Source organism: Oncorhynchus gorbuscha, linkage group LG13 (assembly GCF_021184085.1).
Source record: "Oncorhynchus gorbuscha isolate QuinsamMale2020 ecotype Even-year linkage group LG13, OgorEven_v1.0, whole genome shotgun sequence".
NCBI lineage: Eukaryota > Metazoa > Chordata > Actinopteri > Salmoniformes > Salmonidae > Oncorhynchus > Oncorhynchus gorbuscha.
The window spans coordinates 74,297,139-74,310,434 of NC_060185.1; positions in this window are offsets into that span (position 1 = coordinate 74,297,139).

Below are 13,296 nucleotides of genomic sequence, written 5' to 3' on the forward strand. Positions count from 1 at the left end.
TTGTTTCTTATCGATGACGGTTAAGATGTCGTTTAGGATCTTGAGGGTGGCTGAGGTGCACCCAAAAGAAATGGGGAAGGTGCAGTGCTGTTGACCGGGGTAGGGGTAGCCAGGTGGAATGCATGGCCAGCCGTAGAAAAATGCTTATTGAAATTCTCAATTATAGTGGATTTATCGGTGGTGACAGTGTTTCCTATCCTATGCAGTGGGCAGCTGGGAGGAGGTTTTCTTATTCTCCATAGACTTTACAGTATCCCAGAACTTTTTTGAGTTTGTGTTGCAGGAAGCAAATTTCTGCTTGAAAAAGCTAGCCTTGGCTCTTCTAACTGCCTGTGTATATTGGTTTCTAGCTTGCCTGAAAAGTTGCATATCACGGGGGCTGTTCGATGCTATTGCAGAACGCCATAGGATGTTTTTGTGTTGGTTAATAAAGGCAGTCAGGTCTGGAGAGAACCAAGGGCTATATCTGTTCCTGGTTCTAAATTTCTTGAATGGGGCATGCTTATTTAAGATGGTGAGGAAGACATTTAAAATAAATAACCAGGCATCCTCTACTGAAGGGATGAGATCAATATCATTCCAGGATACCCCGGCCAGGTCAATTCGAAAGGCCTGCTCGCTAAAGTGTTTCAGGGAGCGTTTGACAGTGATGAGTGGAGGTCGTTTGACCGCTGATCCCATTATGGATGCAGGCAATGAGGCAGTGATTTCTGAGATCTTGGTTGACAACAGCAGAGATGTATTGAGGAGGGCAAGTTGGTTAGTTTGATATCTATGAGGGTGCCCGTGTTTACGGCTTTGGGGTGTTACCTGGTAGGTTCATTGATAATTTGTGTGAGATTGAGGGCATCAAGCTTAGATTGTAGGATGGCTGGGGTGTTAAGCATGTTCCAGTTTAGGTCGCCTAGCAGCACGAGCTCTGAAGATAGATGGGGGGCAATCAGTTTACATATGGTGTCCAGAGCACAGCTGGGGCAGAGGGTGGTCTATAGCAGGCAGCAACAGTGAGAGACTTGTTTTTAGAGAGGTGGATTTTTAAAAGTAGAAGTTAAAATTGTTTGGGTACAGACCTGGATAGTAGGACAGCCCCCTTTGGATGAAGATTTCAGAATTTCTGGTGGTCTTCCTAAGCCAGGATTCAGAGACACGGCTAGACCATCCGGGTTGGCAGAGGGTGCTAAAGCAGTGAATAAAACAAACTTAGGGAGGAGACTTTTAATGTTAACATGCATGAAACCAAGACTATTACGGTTACTGATGTCATCAAAAGAGAGCGCCTGGGGAATAGGAGTTGAGCTTGGCACTGCAGGGCCTGGATTCATATAATGCATGTTTGTGTTGGAAATAAACATTCATTCAAGAAACCATCTTTTGTGGCTGTGACAGACTTCTGTTGATTGTGTGTGTGCGCATACTATATGTCTGTGTGTGTGTGCGACATGATGACTAACCATTATAGCCTTTTCAAAGGATGTTCTAAACCCCTATCATCCTACTGAGCATTGTCTGTGGTGATGTTACTTTGCTTGAAGAACTTTCAAATTAATTGAATGTGAGGAAAGTTGTTACTCATACATTTCTGGAAGGGTGTCTTCTGCTTTTCGCCCAAGACCATCTGCTACACATGTTGAAATGATGACTGAAGCCCCTGTATTAAAAACATAAGGGAGTTCTTCAAGTCAAATAATGTTGACATGTAAAGTGTTCCTGAGATTTTTCAGAGAATTTGCTAGCCAATTCTCGATTGTTAAACAAGACTTCAAGTCCTTTATTCAACCTTAACAACCTTTATTATGCCTTGAACAACCTTTAAAAACAGAACATAGATAACAATGCATAGGTCCAATGCAAGTGAATTTAGATTATAAACCTCATCAAATTCATAAACATTACCAGAAAAGTGAAAACAATCCACCAAGGCTTGATTAAAACCTTTTTCAGAAAAGCAGTTTATGACAAAAGATTACTTTGAATAAATTCTGAAGGTGCATAATGAGATGTTTCTGTCTGATCTAATGGATTAGGTTGGGAAGACTAATAAGCCCAAACACTGAGTCCCAAATGGCACCCTCTTCCATATATAGTGACCTTTGTAGGGAATATGATGCGATTTGGGTCGGAAACTGGTAATTAAGAGACATCTCTGCAGGCAACTGCTATATATTGTCATTTATACAGCACTATCTGATAATACTCTGACCTAGCTTCAATCTGCTTCAGGGAATGTCTACTTTATATGAATCATGAAAACAGAGTGCTGAAAAAAGGATGTCCTCCTATAGCGTCGTCCTCAACCTCACAGATAACGAACAAGTGTTGAAAAGAGTACACGCTCTCTGAAATCCTTTTTTCATTAGAACATGCTGGCTGATAACTGATGTACTGGGGAACAAGGAGCTAAGTGCTGTTACAAGTCATTTAGGAGTGTGCCTGTTTTCTGAAACTTTAATCATATGTTTGAGTTTGACTTCAACTATCACGGGAAAATAAGTCATTAAGAAGAATCTTTGCGTTCCAAAACTGGTTGTGTGTAATGTAAAATAAAAAATACTACACAGAGTATAATCAAGAGAAATTTTCCAATGAGAAAATAACTGCAATTACATCAACAAATAATGACTCCAGTTAGTTTAGAAATTGTTATTGTCTGAGCATGAGGAATGTTAATTAAATGAATGCATAATTTTTTAAACAATTAAATAGTACACATTTTACTATTCTGTTTAATGGATATTTTCAGGTTTATAATTTGTCTTAAATACAGTGTTATAAGTAGTGTCTGCTGTCCGAAAGGCACTGAGTTTTATGTCTAAAACAGCATTAGAAAACAACCCACATCGTTCCAGAGGAAATAGCTAGAAGCATCCAACATGATTGATACTGTAGCACTGTACCAAACTACCACATGTAGAAACAGAGTGAACAGAAAGATGTTGCATGACATACTTTTCGCTAGCATGACCCTAATTCTTTCAAATGCCCTCCAGCGGCCTGTCGATGTTATTCATGCACTGCTTGAAGGAGTTGTTTGTGTAATAACTATCTTCACAGGGACCATATCCTCCTTGTGTTACCAAGGATGTGCATTACCATGGAAACCCTATCTCAGAGGCAGCTTGAGGAGCAGCAGTTTGAAACTGTGAGGCTATACCATCCATGGTTAACTGCCTGTCAAGTATATCTGTTTGATCATCATAGAAACCACTTTCTTAGCTTTGTTTTCACTTGAATAAGAACATAGTGTTACTACAGATGTAGGATCTTAAATTGATCACTCTTTTAATGTAGATAATCTTCCTGCACAGCAGGAAATGCAAACGTGTAGTGTACTCAAGGCTTCTAAAGTTAGTAATTTCCAATTTAAAATGTTAGACTTGCTTTGCCCTAACCAACAAATGTATTAACCCCTACAAAAACTGTAATTATAATCTACATAATAATTCACATTTCCTGTTTCTGAATTATTATTTTCCTGCTGTAGCAAAGTGATTTAAATTAAGATCCTACATCTGTACCTGTACACCCAACACCTACTGTATTTCTGAAAACTGACATTCTCAGAGCTGCTAAAATAGTGATCTACTGTAATGTTTTAATGCTGTATTTCACTGGTGTGATGCAATGCTGTAGTTCTCGTCAATTGATTGAGTTCATCTTTGGTAACTATTTAAGTATCTGGCACTACAGTAAATTCAAAGCCCTCTGATGCTATCATGGTCTTGATAAGATCTTCTGTCTTGACAAGGATGAGGTTGGTGGTGACAGCATGCACAAAGGGGCTGTAGCCTACGTACAGCCTCTATGTACCTAATGGTTGCATTCAGCCCCACAGTGAACACCTCACATTAGCCTGACTTTCTGAGCGTTTTTTACGAAGCATGTTAAGTGTATATGTAAGTGTTTAAATCATGACCAATCCCGCTCCTCTGATATGGATGCCCACTGCTTTGATCTTTCTTTGAAAACACCATGCGGTAGTGACAGCTGTCTCACATGTTAAACCCTCACGGCCCAAACAGTCAAGGGTGTGGCAGCCAGCATCACAGCATTTGTTTGGATATCTCCCACTTTGGGATATTCCTTGAGAAAATATTATGGGTTCAGTTGCAGATGTTTTCAGTGTTTCTTTTATCACTACTTGAATTGGGTGGTTGGGTTGGGACTCTGATCTGAAAATGACAAGCACCAAGGAGGATTGAAGCCATGGGTCAGTCCCAGCTCTAGAGCTCTGGTTTGAGACGAGAAATGGAGCGGTTCCCACTGACAGATTTTTTTCTGTTCCCCGCGGAATGTACACTCTGTGATCCGTGTTCCGGGAAGGCCACAGCCCGTCACCTTGATCTATCTCTGCCTTGGCAGTGCCCACAACCAGTTGGCAACGCCCGAGGAATTTCTGTGACCTCTGCCAACTGTGGCCGACCATCAAGGTTTTGTAAACAAACATCGATATATTGATATATCTCACTGTCAGGGGCGGTTCCTCCTGCAGGCAGTGGAGGGTCGTTAGTGATTGGAGTCACCTGGGCTCAGGGTATTTAAACGGCTTCACTAATCACTCTTGTCTCTCTCTCTCTCTCTCTCTCTCTCTCTCTCTCTCTCTCTCTCTCTCTCTCTCTCTCTCTCTCTCTCTCTCTCTCTCTCTCTCGGTTTATAATAAAGAACCTTTTTGATTGGCCTATACCTATCCCCTCATTTTTGCCACAGGCTATGAGCCGGCCTGTGACAAGTGGGGGCTCGTCCGTAAGTTAAAAGTTAAAGTTAATTGTACTTTAGTCTTACTTTAGTATTTTAGTTTACTTTAACATTTTGTCATAGTTGGTTAAGGTGTTGTCTAGATTGTCTTTGTCTTATTATTGATATGTTTGTTTATTTGTAATTTGGCTTATTTGATTATTGTTTTGTAGTTAACTTGGGTTAGTTTAGTTCAGATTGCCACATTTTTTGTTTGAGGGGATGTTTTGGTTAGGCCAATATTATTGAAGAGAGCGTTGAGAGCCATGTGTTCTTTTGGTTTAGTTAGCTTGGTAGCTAAATTTGGTTAGCAATTCACTCTGGGTTTTTCTGGGTTTTGTTCAGGTGGGAGTCCTCTCATGTTCAGGCTTATCAGCGAGGGTTAATAGGAGGCTCGTGGTGTTTTTGTTTTAGGTGTAGAGCATCCCTTTCCCTTTTCCCCTACATCGGCTCGGGAGCGCCTCCGTGGTTATGGGGGGGGGTGCAGTTTCTGGTTGTCTTTTCCACTCCACTGGTTTTGTGTGTATAAAACCGCACCACATGTGACTGCACGAAGACCAGGGCCAGTTTGTTAGTTGTTTTTGGAGGATAGTGGGTGTGGCTCCTGTCCTTGTACCCAGACTGACAGCAGGTGAGCTGTGTGTTTTGTTTGGAGCATTTGTAATAGTTGTATTGGTTGAGGAAAATGTCTTCCATTCTGAGTAGTTTTGTTCAAGCTCCTTCAGAGGTAGCCTTAGAGTTGTGAAACAAAGGAGCAGTTAATTGAACTTGTTGAACATTATCATATTGAGATTGTTGATAAAAAATTTAAAGAGACTGTTAAAACTAGATTAAAGCAGGGTCTTAGAGAAATGGGTGTTTTTTGGTCTAGTTTTGTCTAGTCTGCTAGTTGTGAGGGTACAGGTTTTCAGTCTAGTCCTTCATTAATTAACTTTTGAGCAGCAGAGGGAGCTGTTGCAAATGCAGTTGGAGAGAGAGCGATTGCGAAATGCTAACAGACCAGAAGGACTACCACAGTTTGATGTTTCACAGAATCTTCATGTGTTGTCTAAATTTGATGAGTCAGATCCAGACACATACTTTGCTTTATTTGAGCGTATTGCGGAAGCTAGAGCTTGGTCAGATTTGGACATGACAAGATTGTTGCAATGTGTACTTACAGGTAAAGCACGTGAGGCTTTTGCAGCACTGAGTGTAGCTGACAGTAAAGTTTTTGCTAAGGTTAAATTTTGCTAAGGTTAACCGCATGGTGTTTGCAGATGAGTACAGACTAACACATAAATGCCATTTTGACTCAAACAGTGACATGTACCATAAAAATAACTTTACTCCTAGGAATAGGTCACCTTTTTTTGGAGCTTCTTTCCAAAGGCCTCAGCAGAAGTTTGGGTCTGGAGGACTTGAAGCACCGGTTAATGCTAATACCTGTCGCTACTGTTTAGTTGAAGGACATTGGAAGAAAGATTGTCCTCTGCTTAAATAATAAAGTTAGGTCAAGTTAAACCTGCTGTGATGGCAAGTCCTGTTACAACCCCTGACCACCAGGGTGAGCTTTTTCAGCCACTCGTTGAGTTTGATTCTCAGTCTTCCCTCTGTGATTTTTCAGCCTTTATTTCAGATGGTGCCGTGTCCCTGGCAACCAAAATGTTTCAATCACGATCTTAAGAGACACTGGAGCTTTAGATTATTTTATTCTGGAATCTGTTTTGCCGTTCTCTAAAGAGTCTGATACTGGCAGTTGTGTAATGGTATGTGAATGGATGTAGTTGTCAGGACCCGGTTACGAACCCGGGTCTCCGGAGTGAGAAACAGTCACTTAACCAACTGAGCCACAAATAGTCGCCAGAACCCAGAAGATGAGGCAGACACAGCAGTACTTGAGACGGTGTATTTAATGAAGTAAAAAATGAAGTTCTTCAGGAAAACATGTAACTCCACAACCTCAAAAGGAATCCTACCAGAACAAAGGTAATCCTCCAAGACAAAAAAAGGTAAATCCACAAGGTGGAAGGTAAAGCACAAAAAGCCTCAAAAGATACTCAAAAAAACAAACAAACAAACAAGAACAAAAAACAGAATTCCACAAGAGAGTCCACCGGGATCGACAAGAGTTCTCAGAGTACTAGGGCTGGGTGCTAACATACAAACACAGAGCAAAGAACAGAGGAAAACAAAGGGTTTAAATACAATCAGGGGAAACGAGGCACAGGTGCAAATAATAATGGGGATCAAGGGAAAACAAAAGGTCAAAAGGCACAATGGGGGCATCTAGTGACCAAAAACCGGAACAACCCTGGCCAAATCCTGACAGTAGTTTCATTTTCTTGTCCTTTACATGAAGTTACCCTAAAATGTGGTCTGGTAGAGGGTGATGTAGATGTTGGGGTTAGACCCCAGTTGCCAGTAGAGGGAGTCCTCATGATTTTGGGGAATGACTTGGCAGGTAGTAAGGTGTGGGCAGATGGCAAACTAAACATCTGTAAGAAGCAACCTTCAGTGTCACCTGCAAGGGAATCTCCGGATCAAAACTGTATGTCTCCTGAGGTATTTCCAGTTTGTGCGGTTACCTGTGCGGCCTCTCGTAAGGAGATTGCGAGTAAGCCAGAAAGTCTTGAGTTGCCAGTCAAACTCCAGACAGAACAGTTGACTAGTTCTAGAGATTCATTGATGGCTGAGCAAAAGGCCAATACTACCTTGGCTGATCTGTTTGATAAAGTTGTTTCTGATTCAGTGGTGAGAAATAGTGCTCAGTGTTATTTTCTTCTTGAAGGGCTGTTGGTCAGGAAATGGGTTCCACACTATGATCAGGGTCTAGGAAAACCAGTCTTTCAAATAGTTGTACCTACTATTTTGCGAAATAACGTGTTGCAAACATCAAATGGTGATGTGGCAGGTCATATGGGTGATCGTAAAATGTACGATCGCATACTCTGTTATTTTTTCTGGCCACGTTTAAAGCAGGATGTACCTCAGTTTATTAAAACTTGTGATACGTGTCAGCGCACAAGCAAGTCAAACCAGGTTGTAAAGCCAGCACCTTTGTATCCAATACCAGCCGTAGGGCAACCTTTTGAGCATCTAATTATTGATTGTGTTGGGCCTTTACCAAGGTCCAAGTCAGGTCATAGCTACTTATTAACTGTTATGTGTCAAGCAACTAGATATCTGGCAGCTTTTTCCTTGCGTACCATAACTTCAAAATCGGTAGTTAAAGCGTTAACTCAATTTATTTGAATATTTGGGATTCCAAAAATCATCCAGTCAGATCTGGGGTCTAACTTTACCTCCCATTTATTTGCTCAGGTTCTCAAACAGCTTAAAGTTAAACATAACAAGTCTACTGCGTTCCACGCCCAGAGCCAGGGAGCTTTGGAACGTTTTCATCAAACTTTAAAATCCTTGCTTCGTGCTGTACAGAACTGTCTGCAGATTGGGAGGAGGGGTTACCTTGGCTGTTACTAGCTGTTCGTGAAGTAGTGCAGGAAAGCACAGGGTTTAGCCCAAATGACTTTGTGTTTGGTAATAAGGTGCGTGGCCCTTTAACAGTGTTGCAGGATGGTTGTTTGCCTGAGAAACCACCTCAGAACCTGATTGACTATGTAAATGGTTTTAGGTTGAAGTTCTATAGGGCTGGTGAACTAGCGAAATAAAAACTAAAATGTTCTCAATGGAAAATGAAACTGACATATGACGGACAGGCTGAGCTGCGTGAGTTTAGTCCCGGTGATCGTGTACTTGCTCTTCTGCCTCTTGTAAGTTCACCTTTTCAAGCAAAATACTGTGGTCCTTTCACTGTATTGTGTAAAGTGTCAGATTTGAACTATCTTATTGAAACGTGGTCATAGGAAGTCTTCTAAATTATGCCATTTGAACCTGTTAAAATGTTATCACTCCCGTGATCTAAGCAAAGTTGAAGGCACTCCAGCGTTGAGGTCAGCGTTGACTGCTGCTCCAGTCACTGCATCTTGTGGCTTTAATTTGGTGGAGGTGGGAGAAGAGGAGGAAGTTAGGGTTTCGGATGAGGTCTTATTAGAAACTGCCCTGTTTTGTTTTCGGACACTATCGCAAACCCACTTAATTTAGCATGATATAGACATTGGAGATGCTAAGCCTATCAAACAGAGATTTTATCATGTATCTGAGGAGAAGAGACTGCAATTGGAAACAGAGGTGCAGTATATGTTGGACAATGGTATTGCGGAGCCATGTTGTTCAAATTGGGCTTCACCCTGTCTTTGGGTCAACAAGTCTGATTCCACTTTCAGACCTTGCACTGATTATAGAAAAGTTAACAATGTTACTAATGCAGAACTTTACCCTCTTCCTTGGAGAGTGCAAGCCCTGTTCGAAAGACTGGTGGGGGCCAGGTTGACTATTCATTTGGCAAAATGTGAGTTTTCCAAAGCAACAATCACATACCTAGGAAAGGTTATTGGTCAGGGTTTTGTCTTTCCCGTGGAAGCCAAGGTCCAGGCTGTGAAGCTGTTCCCACAGCCCTCCACAAAGAAATAACTGATGCACTTCCTGGGAATGGCGGGGTACTACCGTGCTTTCTGTAAAAACATTTCAGTAGTAGTGTCCCCACTGGCCAATCTGTTGAAGGCTGAATTGATTTGGTCCAGCCAGTGTCAAGAGGCATTTGATGCAGTTAAGGCTCTTCTGTGTTTGGCACCTGTTTTGGCAGCACCAAATTTTGGGAAACCTTTCAAATTGCAGGTAGACGCCAGTCAAATCGGTGCTGGGGCTGTGCTTCTCCAGGAGAATGATAACAATGTTGAGTGTCCAGTCAGTTTCTTCTCCTGTAAATGTAATAAGTATCAGCAAAACTATTCTGTAATTGAAAAGGAGGCTTTAGGTCTCATTTGGACTTTACAGCACTTCGAAGTCTATGTTGGTCCTGGTTTGACCCCTTTAACTGTGTTCACTGACCACAACCCACTTATTTTTCTGAGGTCCCTGCAAAATCCCAAAATCCCAACAATTCAACCTTGATATTAAACACATTAGTGGTAAGGATAATATCATTGCTGATGCTCTGTCCCATGCTCCTTTAATTTATTGGATATAGGGGGTGCTCTTTAAATTTTTGGATAAAAAAAACGTTCCCGTTTTAAACAAGATATTTTGTCACGAAAATATGCTCGACTATGCATATAATTGACAGCTTTGGAAAGAGAACACTCTGACGTTTCCAAAACTGCAAAGATATTGTCTGTGAGTGCCACAGAACTGATGCTACAGGTGAAACCAAGATGAAATTTCAAACAGGAAGTGCCCCAGATTTTGAAGGCGCTGTGTTCCAATATCTCCTTATATGGCTGTGAATGGGCCAGGAATGAGCTTACACTTTCTGTCGTTTCCCCAAGGTGTCTGCAGCATTGTGACGTATTTGTAGGCATATCATTGGAAGATTGACCATTTTACACTACATCTACCAGGTGCTCGCTTGGTGTCCTCCGTCGCAATTATTGCGTAATCTCCAGCTGCGTGTATTTTTCCATTTGCTTCCGAGGAGAAACTCAACTGCCACGAATGATTTATCATTGAATAGATATGTGAAAAACACCTTGAGGATTGATTCTAAACAACATTTGCCATGTTTCTGTCTATATTATGGAGTTAATTTGGAAAAAAGTTTGGTGTTGTAATGACTGAATTTTCAGGGTTTTTTCTTAGCCAAACGTGAAACAAAACAGAGCGATTTCTCCTACACAAATAAACTTTTTGGAAAAAATGAACATTTGCTATCTAACTGAGAGTCTCCTCATTGAAAACATCCAAAGTTCTTCAAAGGTAAATTATTTTATTTGAATGCTTTTCTTGTTTTTGTGAAAATGTTGCCTGCTGAATGCTAGGCTTAATGCTATGCTAGCTATCAAGACTATGGATAAGAGCGTCTGCTAAATGACTTAAATGTAAATGTAAATGTATTACACAAATGCTTGTGTAGCTATGGTTGAAAAGCATATTTTGAAAATCTGAGATGACAGTGTTGTTAACAAAAGGCTAAGCTTGTGAGTGAATATATTTCTTTCATTCCATTTGCAATTTTCATGAATAGTTAATGTTATGCGTTATGGTAATGAGCTTGAGGCTATGATTACGCTCCCGGATACGGGATTGCTCTGCGCAAGAAGTTTTAACCTAGTTTGTATATTCTCTCTGCTGACCCCTACGGGCTGTCTGCGCCTCTTTCCTCTTAAAATGCTCTCCAGATAACAGGGCTGTCGAGTTTGAGGGGAGGACAGTCAGTTGGAGGACACAGGGCTACTACTAGGAGCCGGGACTGGTATCCTTTTTTTTGTTTTTGGGGAATTTTATTGTTTTGAATATGTTGGGCTGAAATTTGGGTTGAGGGTGGGACCCTCATTTTAAGGAGGGGGGTGTCACGGCCCCTCTGCAGTGCAGGGGCGGTTCCTCCTGCAGGGAGGAGGTCAAACGGAGACTGGCTAGGCCAGTCCGTATTTATACAAAAAATGGCATTGCAATCACATGATGAAAATTTCAGGCCTCTCTCATCTTTTTAAGTGGGAGAACTTGCACAGTTGATGGCTGACTAAATACTTTTTTGCCCCACAGTATTATAACATAGAAAACCTGCATTTGTCATAAAGGACCCACACAATCTGAGTGTGTATTGAAATAAACAACACAATAGAATGCAACAGTTACAGTACAGAACACACATACTTTGCAGGAACAAATGGTTATGAGTCTCCGCATTCATTGGTCCTTATGCTCATAAAGTTTCATGAAAACACTATAAAAGTCACACCAAAACACTGCTACTGCAGTAGCTTACCAGCATCTGTTGACTAACAGTTTGTCATTCCCACAGCTTCCCTAACTCTTGTCAAAGTTACTGGGCATGGTGGGGTGGCCATTTTGGATCCTTCTCACTGTCTCTCAATGGCCTTGTGGGGCCATGAGGAGGAGACTGGGGCACTGGAGGTTGTGGTGGCTGGCGATGCACTCTTCTCCCTAGGGTTTGGCATACACTTGTTACAGTGGCTGTTGCTTCTTTCCGGCAATTACATTTTACAGCATAAAAGAACAACAACATGTGGCAGCTGGAAGTATATTTCTATTTCTTTGGTTTTTGGTCTGCCTCTGTTTCCCAAGGAAGCATTTAGCCACGAGTTTAACCAAAGCTTCATCATTCAGGCATATTCTTACAGTTGGATAGTTTGTGTCTATACATTTTAAATAGATAGTAATATAACAACATTGTATTGTGCATTTATTTTGATTATATGATAAATATTTAATGACAGTCCCAAGCCATATGCCGTTTTGCAAAACTCCTTGGATAAATAATTACTGTGGTAAAGTAGAATGGGTTTGGCATGCCAAAGTGAGGTGGTAAAAATGGTTTAGTTAACTTAAAAGATTGACCGTGTCCTTGATTGTAGAACTGAAATATATATATTGAAAGACTTGGGAAGATAAAACATTGGCAATGGGAAGAGAAAAACATCCCAGTAGTGCTCTGCCATAGCATCGCACATCTCCCACACTCATATCAATACTGATTGCAGCTTTGTTTAATTAGACTTAATTAAGAGGATTATCAAATATGTATGACCTCAAGGGAGTATAATACTCCTGGGAAATCTTGTGTCCTTCTTTAGATATTTGTAATGCTCTCCTAGATATCTAAGGGAAATATGAAGGCAGAAGTAAAAGCAAATATTCCGTTGCTAATTGTTATAACTAATCCCTCTAGATTTATTGTAAAATATGATCCAAAGGTATACTTTATTTCATATCCACTTGGGTATATATTGTTACGTAACATACCAGTAGTATAGTTCTTCAATGAATTAAATCAGTTTGTTTCTGTGACATATACAGTAGCTGTCACAACTTTATTTATTCCATTCAGTCAGTCTGGTCACTATGGAAGCTCATTCCTGCCACCCAAAACATGCATCTGTTATGAGATAGTAAGTAATAATTATGAGATAGTAAGTTGTTATTATAGGATAGTTAATAATTATTATAAGATAGTGAGACAATATTGTAAGATTGTAAGTCATTTTTATGAGATAGTTAGTCATTCTTGTGCGATAGTAAGTCATTATAAGATAATAAGTCATTATTCGAAGATAGTACATTGTTATTGTAAAATAGTAAGTTGTTATTGTACAATAGTAAGTAATTATTATGAGATAGTAAATCATTATGGGGCGGCAGGTAGCCTAGTGGTTAGAGTGTTGGGCCAGTAACCGAAAGGTTGCTAGATCGAATCCATAAGCTGACGAGGTAAAAATCTGTCATTCTGCCCTGGAAGAAGGCAGTTAACCCACTCTTCCTAGGCCGTCATTGTAAATAAGAATTTATTCTTATCTGACTTGCTTAATTAAATAAAGGTTATATAAAAAAATACAACCACTAAGACAACCATTATTGTAAGATAGTAAGCCGTTATTTTCAGATAGTAATTTGTTATTTAAAATAGTTAATCATTATGTCATTATTATTAGATAGTAAGTTGTTATAGTCATTGTTATAAAATAATAAGTTATTATGATGAGATACACGCACAATTGTCCCAGCGTCGTC